Source organism: Meriones unguiculatus, chromosome 17 (assembly GCF_030254825.1).
Source record: "Meriones unguiculatus strain TT.TT164.6M chromosome 17, Bangor_MerUng_6.1, whole genome shotgun sequence".
Classification (NCBI taxonomy): Eukaryota; Metazoa; Chordata; class Mammalia; order Rodentia; family Muridae; genus Meriones; species Meriones unguiculatus.
The window spans coordinates 4,012,511-4,026,515 of NC_083364.1; the positions used below are offsets into that span (position 1 = coordinate 4,012,511).

General features: G+C 40.3%; 1 pseudogene; it reads left to right on the plus strand.

Moving 5' to 3' along the window:
* Positions 1-241: 241 nt before the first annotated feature.
* On the plus strand, positions 242-838 carry LOC110566773 (refilin-B-like; annotated as a pseudogene).
* The last annotated feature ends 13,167 nt before the right edge of the window (positions 839-14,005 follow it).

Here is a 14,005-nt window from a genome sequence, read left to right on the forward strand (position 1 = left end):
GTGGTTGAGACTGGGAGGAGATAGGGGGCTGCTGGTGCCTGGTTACAAATTAAATAAACTGTAATAAATAATAAATACACAATTAAAATAATATAAACTGAAAAAAAGAAAATTTACTTTTAAAAGTATTAAAAACATGTTCTATGGACAAAGGGCTTGTTGCGGGATCAGGGAGAGAAGCCCTCTCTTAACACTCCCAACACCTTGCAGCCCGTGCTCAAGCCCAGCAAAACAAGCAGCTATGGCGGGTGGGCTGAGCCTGCAGAATTTTCCAGAGCTCATGGATACGAATAAGAAGGGTGAAGGCCTCCTAGACAGCTCAGCCTCCGGGTTGCCCCCAAGTCCTAGCCCCAGCCACTGGTGGCTCGCTGCATGGCTGCAGGAAGAGGTGGGGAGAGCCCTGAGGTCCCAGGTGCAACCCCTGCAATCCTAAACCAGGCATCTCAGACCCACTTACAACAGCTGGCTGTTCGCCAGGACTCTATCAACTGTCCTTCCACTAAGAAGTTCGACCCTTTACCACCAAAGGAAACAAAGCACACTTCCTCAGTCAAACGTGATTCTGAGCTACACTTCATCAATCCTTACACATGCCCCTGGGCCTGGTCGTGGCTTCTTGCAGATAGACAACCACCTGTATCTCCAATTGCACTTAGTGAAACTGTAAGGCAGAAGCATACTTCCAGCCCCACACAAACGTGCTTACAGCAAGAACCCTGAGACCACTTTGGATTACAACTTCCACAAGAATCTGAGGAGGCTTCTGTCCAGTGTGGAGCTCAAGGCTACAGAGTTCCTGGGTAGGGATGGGCCATCGGATGAATGCAGACTCAGCTAGCTGCTTGGGGTGTACCAGCTGTTCATACACTGCCCTGGTCCCCAGACCACCCTGGACAAGCTGTGTAGCATTGCTCTTGCACATCACCCCAGCCCCAGAGAAGTCTAACCTGGAGATGCCTCTAAGCCTACCCGGGGAAGATTGTTTTTTAAAAAATCATTGTATCCTATAATAATAGAGAAACTCTGGTTCGTTTAAAATTTTTCAGATAGTTTATTTTTATTTTTATTAATTACAGTTTATTCACTTTGTATCCCCCCTGTAGCTCCCTCCCTTCTCCCCTCCCAATTTCACCCTCCTTCCCCCTTTTTCACAGGTCCTCCTCTCCTTCCTTCTGATCCTAGTCTATCAGGTCTCATCAGTAGTGGCTGCATTGTCTTCCTCTGTGGCCTGGTAAGGCTGCTCCCCTTTCAAGGGAGTTGATCAAAGAGCAGACCAATCAGTTCATGTCAGAGACAGTCCCTGTCTTCATTATTATGGAACCCACTTGGACACTGAACTGTCATAGGGAACCCAGTTGGACACTGAACTGTCATGGGATATATCTGTGCAGAATATTTTTTAAATTATTTTATTATTTTTATTTTTATTAATTACAGTTTATTCACTTTGTATCCCCCCTGTACCTCCTTCCCTCCTCCCCTCCCAACCCCACTCTCAATCTTTCCCACTCATGTCCCGCTCCCAGTCCACTGAAAAGGGAGGTCCTCCTCCCTTTCCCTCTGACCCTAGTCTAATCAGGTCTCATCAGGAGTGGCTGCATTATCTTCTTCTATGGCCTAGTAAAGCTTCTCCCCCCTCAGCGGGAGATGATCATTATTTTTATTTTTATTATAATTTATTCACATTGTATCCCAGATCCAGCCCCCCCATTCCCTTCCAATCCCTCCCACCCCTCCTCATCTCCTCCCATTCCCCTCTCCTAGTCCAATGATAGGGGAGGTCCTCCTCCCCTTCCATCTGACCCTAGGTTATCAGGTCTCATCAGGACTGGCTGCATTGTCCTCCTCTGTGGCCTGGAAAGTCTTTTCTTAGCTTCTTTATATGTACAGATTTTAATATGTTTATCCTATATTATAGGTCTAATATCCACTTATGTACAGATTTTAGTATGTTTATCCTATATTATAGGTCTAATATCCACTTAGTATGTTTATCTTATATTATAGATCTAATATCCACTTATAGGTATAATATACCATGTGTGTCTTTCTGCTTCTGGGATACTCCACTCAGGAAGATCTTTTCTAGGCCCCACCATTTACCTACAAGGTTCATGATTTCCTTGTTTTTTGTTGAGTAGTATTCCATTGTGTAAATATACCACAATTTCTGTATCCATTATTCTTGAGGGACATCTGTGGTTTTTTTCCAGGTTTAGGATATTACGAATAAATCTGCTATGAACATGGTTGAACAAATATCCTTATTGTGTACTTGAGCATATTTTGGATATATGCCTAGGAGTGCTGTAGCTGGATCTTGAGGAAGCATTAGTCCTAATTGTCTGAGAAAGCACCAGACTGATTTCCAAGTGGTTTTACAAGTTTATGTTCCCCCCAGCAATGGAGGAAGGTTCCCCTTTCTCCACATCCTCTCCAGCATGCACTGTCACTTGAGTTTTTGATCTTAGACATTCTGATGGGTGTAAAATGAAATCTCAGGTTTGTTTTGATTTTGCATCTCCCTGATAACTAAGTAAAACATCAACTGTCTGCCTGTTATGCTGTTGTTGGTTTGGGTAAACAGGTGGCCCACTTTGAGGTACCACAGGCATCCGGTTTCTAAAGGTTGGTTCCAGGCACAGGCTCTGGGGCAGCCCTAGCTTGTCTGGCATCTGCTTAACATCTCCCTGGGATGTGTAAGTGTGCTCATAGGTATTTTGGAGTTTTGAAATACATCCCCATTTTTTTCACAATATAAAAAGTAGCAGAGGGCCTTTTTGTGAGGAACAGCATTTTGAAAGAATGCTTTGGGAAAACTCGGTTTTGTTTGTTTGTTTGTTTGAGTGGGAGACTTCATGGAAATGGTTTCCATTGATATGGAGAGATAATAGTGACCAGTGCTTGTTAATTCCTATTGATTTGATGTTGGAGATGACAGTATGTGTGTCTGGGTTTAATTCCCTTCTTTGGTTTTTGCTGGTTTGGAATTATTTATTTGCTTTGTTTTCTTGGGTGTATTTAACCACCTTGGGTTTGATTTTTCCTTTAGCATTTTCTGCCTGGCTGTCTTTGTGCATAGATATTGTTTAAATTTGGTCTTGTCTCAGAATATCTTGTTTTCTCCATCTACGGTGATTGATAATTTTGCTGGACTTAGGCTGGCATTTGTGGTCTCTTAGTTTTTGCAGGTCATCTGTCCTGGCCCTTCTAGCTTTTTGAGTCCCTGTTGAGAAATCAGGTATAAATCTGATAGATCTGCCTTTTTATGTTACTTAACCTTTTTTCATTGCAGCTTTGAATATTCTTTCCTTGTTCTGTAAATTTAGTGTTGTAGTTACTAGGGGTAGGTGCATTTTCTTTTCTGGTCAAATCCAAGCAGTATTCTGTAAACTTCTTGTATGTTTATAAGCATTTCTTATTCAGACTGGAGAATTTTTCCTATTATTTTGTTGAAAATATTTTCTGGTCCTTGGAGCTGGGACTCTTCACCTTCTCTGATTCCTATTATTCTTAAGTTAGGTCTTTTCAGAGTATCCCAGATTTCCTGGATGTTTCCTGTCAGAAATGTGTTAGATTTAGTATTTTCTTTGACTAATGAATCAGATTCTTTTATTGTGTCTTCTATGCCAGGGATTCAATCTTCTATCTCTTTTAATCTTTTGTTGATACTTATGACTGTTGTTCCTGTTCTCTTCCCTAGGTTTTCTATCTCCAGGATTCCCTCAGTTTGTATTTTTTAATTGCTTCTACTTCCATTTTCAAGTCTTGAACAGTTGTATTAATCTCTGTCACATGTTTAATTGTATTCTTCTTTATGTCTTTAAGAAATTTACTAAAATCCTCTTTAAAGGTCTGTATCATCCTTATCAAACTGGAGGTGAGATAATTTTCTCTGCTTTGGTTTTGTTAAGGTATCCAGGGCTTGCTATAGTAGGATCCTTGTTGCTGCAGGTGCAGTGTTTCATTGGCTCTTGTTGTTTGTGTTGTTACACTGTCCTCTAACTATCTGGTATGTTCCTGCTTGATGCTGAAGTGTCTGGCTTGGTGCCTTTGGGTGGAGTTCTTGAGTAAAGCTAAGGTGTTTGCCTTGGTGAACATGGGGGAATGCCCAACAATGTGGGTCTTGGACAGCTCACAGCTTAGAGTAGCTGAGCATGTTCCTGGGCTGCCTAGGTGAAGCTAGGGCATCTAGCTTGGTGGCCTTAAGGGAGCACTCAACAATGGGATTGGAGCCAGCATGCAGCTCAGAGCAGCTGGACTTGTCTCTGGGCTACCAGCTAGAGAGCCTGGACAGGTATCTTACAAACACTAAGAGATCCTAGATAACCATCCTGACTACTATACCCAGCAAATGTTTTAATCACCATAGATTAAGAAAACAAGATATGTCATGTGCACATATTCAGTCCCATAGATGATTCTAGAAGAAAAACTCCAACCCAATAATGCTAACTATACTCAGGAAAACACAGGAAATAATAAACCCATATCAGCATAACCAAAAGAATGGAAGCACACCCACACCACACAATAAACTGCACCACCATCACCATCAAAATAACAGGGATTAACAATCGTTGGTCTTAACTATCTGTAGTTAAAACTCTATCTTATTTGGGGTGTTTAGGCCTCTACCTCCTTTCCAACTTCTCATCCCTACATAGGTGAGAGAAGGTTACTGGGAAGACAGGGCATAGACCACTTTACTTCTCCTGGCTGCTTAGGTTAGATGAGTCTTTAGGTGATGTACAAATCTCTGTCAACAGCAAACACAGCTAGCAGTCTCCTCCAAGCTTCTGTGCCCCAAAACATTTGTCTCTATCTGTCTGTACAAAGAACCACAACATCAGATTCTGGGATCTTCAAACTGCCAATCGACACCATTACATGCCATCACTGCATGCCACACTTCTCTGAGCACTCATATTTATATCTCCCAGAGCCGTAGACCACATCCCTCTCTGTGCCACACATGGTAAGTGGAAGGACATTACCAGCTGGTAAAAGCCACACCCCACACAAGACAATTATCAGCTGTGGACAAACTAAAGCCCAACTAAAATCCAACACTTGGAATTAAATCAAAAACATATTTACATAACATAACTGAGTTTACAAAGAAACTCAAACTTCCATTACAAATATCTCTCAGCATCAACGGACTCAATTCCCCAATAAAAGAGTCAGGCTAACAGAATGGACAGGATCTGTCATTGATTTTTCATTTTCCTCTTTTTTTTCTTCCCTTTTTCTTCCTTCCTTCCTTCTTTCGTTTCTTCCTTCCTTCCTTCCTTTTATTCATTCTTTCTTTCTTTGTGGAGTACAGATTTTTAAATTTATTTTTATTCACTTGCCCATTCCTAATCCTTTTCCAGTTCCATCTCCCTACATCCCTCCTCCCTTTTTCCGATCCAGCCTAGCTTATCAAGTTACATCAGGACTGAGCATGTACTCTTCTGTGGCCTGAAAAGGCAATCCTAACAGGGGAAAGTGATCAAAAACCTGGCAAGTCCATGTATGATGTAGTCCCCACTTCTTTTACGAGTGCACCCACCTGAGGCCTAAGCTGTTCATCTGTTAAATCTGTGTAGGGGGCATAGGTCCAGTTTGTGTATGGTCCTTCAGTCTCAGCAAGCCCCTCTGGGTCCCTGGTTAGTTGGCTTTGTTGGTTTTCTGTGGAACTCCTGTTACTTCCAGGTCCTTTTCTTTTTCTTCTCACAAGGTACAAAACATAAGAGACCAAACCATAATTTGGTCTTAGGTATTAGAATTAGGATCTGTATTGTGTATATTATTAAATATGATTTAATGAGATGTTTAGGGTGGTGAAGAACATGAACATAAAAGTCAAATAAAATGTCATGATATATTATATGATTTCTGATGTACTCAATGTCATCAAGGTTATTCAATTGCATGAATGAAAATTTTAATTAATAAAATTTATTAAATTTTAATCTTTTGTTTAATTTATTATTTTAATTTTTTATTAATTTCACTTTATTTACTTTGTATCTCCCTGTAGTTACCTCCTTCCTCCCCTCCCAATCCCTCCCTTCCTTGACCTTCTCCAAGCATGTCCCTTCCCAAGTCCACTGGTAGGGGAGGTCTTCTTTTCCTTCCTTCTGATCCTAGTCTGTTAGGCTCATCAGGAGTGGCCTTCCTCTGCGGCCTGGTAATGCTGGTCCCCCCTCAGGGGGAGGTAATTAAATGTGAACAGACCTTTTAATCATTTCAAATAGTGTCACTCCCTAATGATCAAACAGCTATAATCTCCTAACCTGTAGAGTTAATTCTCATTCAGATCACTACATACAACTTTTTGGCCCCATAAGCATGTAGCCATAACATAATGCAAAAACAGTCCAACTTCAAAAGTATTCATAATTTATCACAGTCTCAATAATGTTTACATGTCTTAAGTTGAGGTCTTTTCTGAGAGTCATGGCAATTTCTTAACTGTACCCCCTTATAAAAGCAAAAGCAAAATGCAGATCACATACTTCTAAAATACTATGGCATAGAATACATACTACCATTTCAAAAGAGAGAAAATTAAGCAAATTAAGAAAATATTGAGCAAAAGAAAGACCAAAATCCAGAAAGAAAAACTTTAAGTTCTGCTTCTCTGTGTCTATAAAGTCAAGGCACTCTGCAGATTTCCATCTTCTTTCACATTTGTTTACTACAAGCAATTTTCTCTCTTGGGCTGTCTCAACATAGGGAAGCTATCCTTGGCAGGTATGCCATAACTTTGGCATCTCCAGCATTTGGGATCTTATTCAAATCCAGGCTTCATCTTAATGGCTCACCCTTTTGGCCTAGACACATGAAAATATCTGACCAATACTTGGTGTAGTTGTAGTCCTTATCCATAGAGGTATATTTCACAACTCCTTAATTTTATCCTTTAAAGCAAGAACTATGTGGCCAAAGCTTCTAAGGCTTTAAGCTTATTAGGCCTGTAACTCCATGCACTTGTACAAATATATTTTCACTAGCTCTCTATTTTTGATGATTTCCTTCATTGCTTAAGGTTCTCCTCATTCCCCTTTCACAAACTGGCAGCTTAGCTTGGTGTCAGTCTTTACCCTAGGTTGCCATTCCATTTAGTCCACTTAGCATGAAGATTTCATTTTTTTGTTTTTTGTTTTTTTTGTTGTTGTTGTTTTTTATCTCCTTGAGCTCTAGAATTAGCTCCATTATTCGTCCTGGTGCTCTTTTAATCCTCACACTGTACATTTTATATTTTTCCTTGCTTAACCTACTGATTTTCATTATAGTTCCATGTGAGAGTGATCACTAATAACCATTTATTTAACTTATTATCACTTATTTAACATTGTTATCTGAGAATTTTCTTAGCAACACCCTTCATCAATATTTTCCATTTAGTAGCAGGCAGACATTTTGTTCAAGAAAAAAAAATTAGTCCAACTTTTTCAAAATATTAAAAAAAAAGTCTCTAGCTACGTACTAACGTATTTCCTTTATGAAAATTCTTGAGCTGGGCCCATAAATTTCAAATATTAAAATATTGTGTAAAATATTGATATATTTTAACATTTATAAATGTTTTTTTATTAATTATACTTTATTCACTTTGTATCCCCCCCATAAGCTCCTCCCTCCTCCCTTCCTGATCCCACCCCCTTCTTCACGCGTGCCCCAAGTCCACTGATAAGGGAGGTCCTCCTCTCCTTCCTTCTGATCTTAGTCTATCAGATCCCACCAGGAGTGGTTGCATTGTCATCTTCTATGGCCTGGTAAGGCTGCTCCCCCCTCAGGGGGAGGTGATCAAAGAGCAGGACAATCAGATTATGTCAGAGGCAGTCCCTCTTCCCATTACTATGTAACCCACTTGGACATTAAACTGCCATGGACTACAAATCCAAAAGAGGCTCAAGTACACAATAAGGACATTTTCTCAACCATGTTTGCAGCAGCTTTATTTGTAATAGTCAGAAGCTGGAAACAGATGCCCCTCAACTGAAGAATGGATGCAGAAATTGTGGAGTATTACTCAGCAATGAAAAATAAGGAAATTAATTGCTTTCTTAATCCAAAATTCCAGTGTTTACACAACAAAATCCAGCAGCATGCTCAGTCCTGTCACAGCAATATCCTGTTCTCTATTTTCCTGCATTAGCCTGTGTCTTATTTCTGTGAAGAGACACCATGACCAGGACAATACATATAAAAGAACTCATTTAATTGGGGCTTACATACAAATCAGGGGAATTCCAGGATTACAGTGTCAGAGAACTTTTTAGCCTACAGATGTGCATGATTCTGGAGGAGGTTCTGAGTATTCTACATACAGATCATCAGATGACAGGAAGAGACACTGGGGCTAGCTTGAGCTTTTGAAAACCAAAGCCCAGAATCAGGGACACTTCCTCCAGCATGGCCACATCTACTCCAACAAGGCCACATCTCTAACAAGAATACATTTCTTGATCCCTTTAAATTGTCCCGCTCCCTAGTGACCAAACATTCAATCATATGTGTATATGGGGGCAATTCTCACCCAAAATACCACACATGCACAGTCCATAGGTCAGGATACGATAATTGTAAGGTTTGTTGAATTAAATAATCTTGGCTGTTTTATTTTATCATTTCTTATGCACTGAAAAACTAAGGACTTTTCTCTCTCGTTTTGAATACTTTCAAGTATATTAAACATCATAGATAAGAAACAACCCAGATGCCCCTCAACTGAAGAATGGATGCAGAAATTGTGGTACATCTACACAATGGAATATTACTCAGCAATGAAAAATAAGGAAATCATGAAATTTGCAGGTAAATGGTGGGATCTGGAAAGGATCATCCTGAGTGAGTTGTCTCAGAAGCAAAAAGACACACATGGTATATACTCACTCATATAGACATACAACATAGGACAAACCCACTAAAACCTGTGCATCTAAAGAAACTAAGCAAGAGAGAGGACCCTAACTAAAACGTCCAATCCCCATCCAGAAAGGCAAAGAGGATGGACATCAGAAGAAGAAGAAAACAGGAAACAACCTAGGAACCTACCACAGAGGGCCTCTGAAAGCCTCTGCCCTTCAGACTATCAAAGCAGATGCTGAGCCTGATGGGCAACTGTTGGGCAGAGTGAACGGAATTTTAGGTAAGAACTGGGAAATAGTAAGAGCTGGAGAGGACAGGGTCTCCACAAGGAGAGCAACAGAACAAGAAAATTTGAACATAGGGAACTTCCCAGTGACTCATACTCCAACCAAGGACTATTCATGGAGATAACCTAGAACCCCTGCACAGATGTAGCCCAGGGCAGTTCAGAGTCCAATTGGGTTACATAGTAATGTGAAGAGGGACTGCCTCTGACATAATCTGATTGGCCTGCTCTTTGATCACCTCCCCCTTGGGGGGAGCAGCCTTACCAGGCCATAGTAGAGGACAATACAGCCACTTTTGATGTGAACTGACAGACTAAGATCAGAAAGGAGAGGAGAACCTCCCCTATTAGTGGACTTGGGGAGTGGCATGCAAGCAGAGGGAGGAGGGGGGGTGGGATTGGGATGGGAGGAGGGAGGGGCTTATAGGGGGATGCAGAATGAATAAAGTGTAATTGATGAAAAATTTAAGAAAAAAAGGGAAAAAAATAATTTAAGAACCTTAAATGACTTTCAAAATTGGAGGAAAACATGGAGTTAATCAATTGGCATGGAGCACGTCTCGCCCCTGGAGGCAATGGTCTCCTGAACCTACTCAGACCTCGGACACTACCACTGCTAGTTCTAGAACTGACGCAGGATGTTCCAACGAGGGGTTAAGGCTTCTCATAATATTTCCTATAAGCCCACACCTGTTTGTCTATATCCCCCATTTTTATTCATTATTAGCCAGATAGAGCCAAGTAATTGTGGTAATGATACTCGCTTTTTTTTTAAACCCCAATGCTAGTAAAGTTAGGTATGCCCTGGTTACTCGCATGCCTCACTGGGTGCCTATGCCCATTGATGCCCCTCACGCTATGACTCTCTTCAGACAGAAAAGGGATCTTGGAACTACAGCCACCATTGTTAATACCATCTCATTGACGGCTGTTGGAGCTACCACCAGGGCATTAGCCATGAGTCATACTGGGCAGACTGCTCAGACCCTGAATAATCATTTAGCCAATGTAGCTCATGCCTTAGTTGTACATAAAGGAATTAATGTTCAACTAAAAGGAAGCTTGATGGTGTTCAATCAGAGGATTGACCTCGTGCAGGAGCAAATTGATACCCTATGGCAAATTGCTCAACCTGGCTGTCAATGAAAGTATGCTGGACTTTGTGTCACTAGCATACAACATGAGAATTTTTCCTGCGCTGCAAATCTGTCTAAACAATTGTCGAGCTATATTTTAGGTAATTGGACTGGAGAATTCGATACTACGATGGAGCAGCTGAGAGTGGCCATTGTCACAGTAAATTCTACCGGAGTGGACGCAGGACTAGCCACAGGATTATCAACATGGATTGCTGCAGCCATGAATCATCTGAAGGAATGGGCGGGCATGGGAGTGTTAGCAGGCCTTCTGGTGTTGGTCTCCTTGGTTTGCCTGTGGTATATATGCAAGATTAGAGTCTCACAACAGTGTGATGCAGCCATGATCATTCAGGCCTTTACAGCCATTGAAGCAAGACATTCTCCCCAAGCATGGTTGGATACCATAAAAAGCTAAAATGATACGCTCAGGATGCGAGGCTAAGCACTGCACTCAGGGTCAGCCGCTTTGGACCCAGAGAAGAGCATGTCTGATTGCATGCGGGTTGATGCCCCAGGTCCCGCCTCTGAGAAAAAGGTATCGGACGGGTCCGATGCTCTTTGGGTGGATGACACCTAAATGAACATCTGTACAAAGTCCCAATTTATTTCTAATATCAGAGATCAGACCTCTACTCTTGCCTGATGCGTCTAAAACAAAAAGGGGGAACTGTAGAGAGCTGCAGAATGCTATGCATTAAAGACGGAGCTGGTTTCCGCCTTCCACCTTCCCGATGGTGAGTGCTCTCTGTCAGGAACAACTCCACATTTGGCTAAGGCCGAGGATCTGGCTTGCTTCCATGTATGTGGACCTATCTGCATTGCCCCCGTGGCACGCCTGGGTTGGCTACCCAGAGGCTATTTAAGCTGTGGGCTGGCTTTCCCCGGGGTCCGAGGATTGTTCAATGTTCCTGAATAAACTGCATTGAAAAAAAGAATAAATATCTTTTCTTCTCCTTTTACCATGAAGGTGGTATACTATATCCAGGGATAGATGCATTGTCACAGAACAGCCTGATGTCATTGCTTCCAATAGCAACAGAAAAAAAAAAACAATAAAACCAAAAAAATTGTTGAACAAATAATTTATTGTGTTATATTCTGATTAATACAGGTACTTAATGATTAAGCATATTTTATTAGGATTTGTTGTTAATGCTCTCCAGCAGATATGGAGCAGTGTGTGAGCTGTCCAGATGACCAGTATGCCAACAGAGTGCACACATTCTGCCTGCAGAGGCATGTCTCCTTTCTGTTTTATGAAGACCCAGTAGGGATGGCTCTCGCTTGCAAATCTCTGGGATTCTCTATACTCACATCTGTTGTAATTGGTGCTTTTGTGAAACACAATGACACTCCCATTGTGAAGGCCAATAACTGCATTCTCAGCTACATCCTACTGATCTCCATCACCTTCTGTTTTCTGTGCTCATTGATGTACATTGGGCATCCAAATATGGGCACCTGGCCCTGCAACCGATCACATTCTGAGTTTTTTTTTACAGTGGCTCTTTCTGCTATCTTGACCAAGACAATTACTGTGGTCCTGGCCTTCAAGCTCAATACTCCAAGAAGAAGGATGAGATGGATGTTGACATCAGGGGCACCTAACTTTGTTATTCCCGTTTGTATCATGGTCCAACTTGTTCTATGTGGAATCTGGCTGGTAATGTCACCTACCTTTGTTGACACAGAAACACACTCTGAACATGGGCTGATTATCATTTGTGCAATAAAAGGCTCAGTCAGTTTAGCAAGTTTGTTGTGTCATTCTTGTCTAGATCAAAGTTTGGGGATATGAGGGTGAAAATTTATGGTATTCATTTTTGTAATCTTAGATGATATAATCTCAGAGCAAGCCCCTTCATCCTTTGGCTCTCAATATGTTTTCTTTCTTCTTCAATATTCCTTGAGACTTAGGTATGGGAAGGTTTTGTAGATGGATCCATTGTTTGTTTGTACATGTACTCAACAACGGAATCTTTAAGAAACAAGGTTCAGTTAGCCTTTATTTCTACCCATTTTTTTTCTGCTATCACGTAGAGTGCTTTCTAGGACCTTTCACGGGTGAGTTAATTATTTGGACACCGGTTTGAATTTCCACATATGGCAATATAAGTAAACACTTAGCTCTGGAATATTGCATTACCACAATAGAGCAGTCATATCTTTCAAGACTCAGGGATCTATGTAGAAAAGGTGACAGAAAGAGTATAAGAGACAGAAGTAGTGGGATACTAAAGAAATAAAAAGCAAAAAAACAACAAAAAAATCCCACACACAAAAAAAAAAACAAAGCAAAGCAAAAAAAAAAAAAAAAAAAAAACTTCGTTACTCAGAAAGAAAAGAAATAATTATCATATGAACTCACAATGATTTTGGGAGCATGGATAAACCTTCATATATACAATGTGAAAAATATCTTAGTACTAACAAGTGGGTGGGACTCAAAGTCCCAACCCTAAACAAGGAATATTTTGCAATTCCTGTTGCAAAGAAATAATTAGTTTTATACAATGAGATTGCACTGGACATGTCAAAGACTCCCCAGGAAATGTTCATGCTTTGTGTAGTAGTTGCACAACAGAAGAAAATTTTCATTGTGTGTGTCTGTGTTAGGTGGCACTTTTGATTTTCACTGTTGTTTTCTTTGGGAAATATTTTATCTTGTTATTTACTGTTTGTTATGATTTCCATTTTCTGCTTTGTTTCTTTTAAGAGAAAGATAAGGAAAACACAAAATTAGATTCATTGATAAGGAGGATTGCAAAGCCATTTGTAAGGGGAATGTATATAATAAATTATATTATTTGAAATAGTAAATATGAAAAGAGAAATAAATATGTAATTATATCTAAATGGATATAAATCGACATGTAAACATTAAATTCATTTGTACTTCTTGGGTTGCCAACAATTCCCCACAATCCATTGAAAATCTTACAAGAACCTAAGTATAACACATGAGAAACTGTCCTGTAAGCAATATTTCAGGAAAATCCAAAAGCCTCTCAAAACTGTACATGTGGACACTCATGTTGATGCCTCCCAAAAGTTGAAGCTGTGCCATATTGCTAATGACACCAAACACTTCAAATACAGGGCATGCAAGTATTGAGCTGGAACTGACTGGGAAGTTGCCTCTGTGGGGACTAACTTCCAGAGTATCTGAAGGTGCTAGAAAACTGCCAAGAAGAAAAAAATAATTCCATTTTCTACCCAGTTATAAATCTTATGAAATCAGACAAACAAAACTATTTGCAATAGCATAAACAAGACAAAATATCTCCCATAATCTTAACCACGCTGTTGAAAGGCATGTATGACAAAAACTTCAACATAATGAGGAAATAAACTGAAGAAGATATAAGATGATGGAAAACTTTTTGATGCCCAGTGGATTGGTAGAATTAACATGGTAAAATGATCATGTTGCCAAAAGCAATTTATAGATTTATTGCATTCCCCATCAAAATTCCAACACAATTGTTTCCAAACCTTGAAAGAAAAATGATCAATTTCATGTAAAGAAAAAAAAGAAACATTCAAGAAGGCTGAAAATATCCTGATCTTTAAAAGAAGTTGTGGAAGTAACAGCAGTCCTGATTTCAAGCTGTACTACAGGGCCAAGTGATTCTTCAGGGAAACTGATGATAATGCCCTATGCTGAAGACAACAGCTATAGAAAACACTGAAACAAAGATTTGTAGAGCTAGTG